This window comes from Arachis duranensis, chromosome 6 (assembly GCF_000817695.3).
Source record: "Arachis duranensis cultivar V14167 chromosome 6, aradu.V14167.gnm2.J7QH, whole genome shotgun sequence".
NCBI classification, from domain to species: Eukaryota; Viridiplantae; Streptophyta; class Magnoliopsida; order Fabales; family Fabaceae; genus Arachis; species Arachis duranensis.
This window is the reverse complement of record NC_029777.3, coordinates 107,489,056-107,490,079: the sequence shown is the minus strand read 5'-3', so window position 1 is coordinate 107,490,079 and position 1,024 is coordinate 107,489,056.

Sequence of the window (1,024 nt, the reverse complement as noted above, 5' to 3'; positions counted from 1 at the left end):
AACTTCTCAACTCCAACTTGAACTTTATTCTATATAATAATATCATTAACTTGAACTTTATTTTATATAATAATTTCATTAATATGAGTCTAGCTAAATAATCAGTTAAAAAATAGTCAACATCGATCTCTATTAATAATTTAAAAAAACTGAAAACCCATTTATAATCTTTTAAAGATTATCTTTTTATCTTATTCTTTCTGTTTTTATTCCTTAATTTTATATATTACTGCAAACCACCCACCTTCATTATCAGTCATCGATGATCACTGTCGTCACTGGTGACCACTTCCAATTTCCTAAATGGGATGGGGAGCGAAAACAAAAATCCACGCCCTCATAGATATCTATAGTCAATTTGTCATTTCGAATTTAGTTAGCTAACAATATATATATATATATATTAGTAATTTAAAAAACAATACCCATCCGTTTATAATTTTTTTAAAGGATTATCCTTTATCCTTTTATCCTTTTTTCTTTTCTTTTTCCCTACTAATACCTTAATTTCATCTACTACCACAAACCACCTATCTCTATCCACCGGCAACCACCACAGTCGACTGCCGCCAACCATCATTGTAGTCACTGGCAACCATTTCCAGCCATATTGGACATCCTAACTTCTAAATTCTAATTAAATATTAATTTTTAAATCCTAAATTATAAATTCTAAATATTAAATCCTAAACTCAAAATCCTAAACATTAAATTCCAAATTATAAACACTGAATCTTAATTTTTTTTTATTTGAGTTTTGATTGTTTTTATTATTTTTAATTTTAGTTTTTTTATTATTAATTGTTAGCTACTTTGTTGACTACAAATTATTGATTACTAATAGTAGATTTCCTCATAATATATTCTAAAAATTCATACTAATTTACATTATAGTGTTTTTTTAAATAAATATATTTTAAAAAAGGTTTAACCACTAAAATGAATCAACAATATTATTTATACATTAAAATTAACTATTAAAATAAATTATTATTATGTATTTGTATATAAATATATATATTTA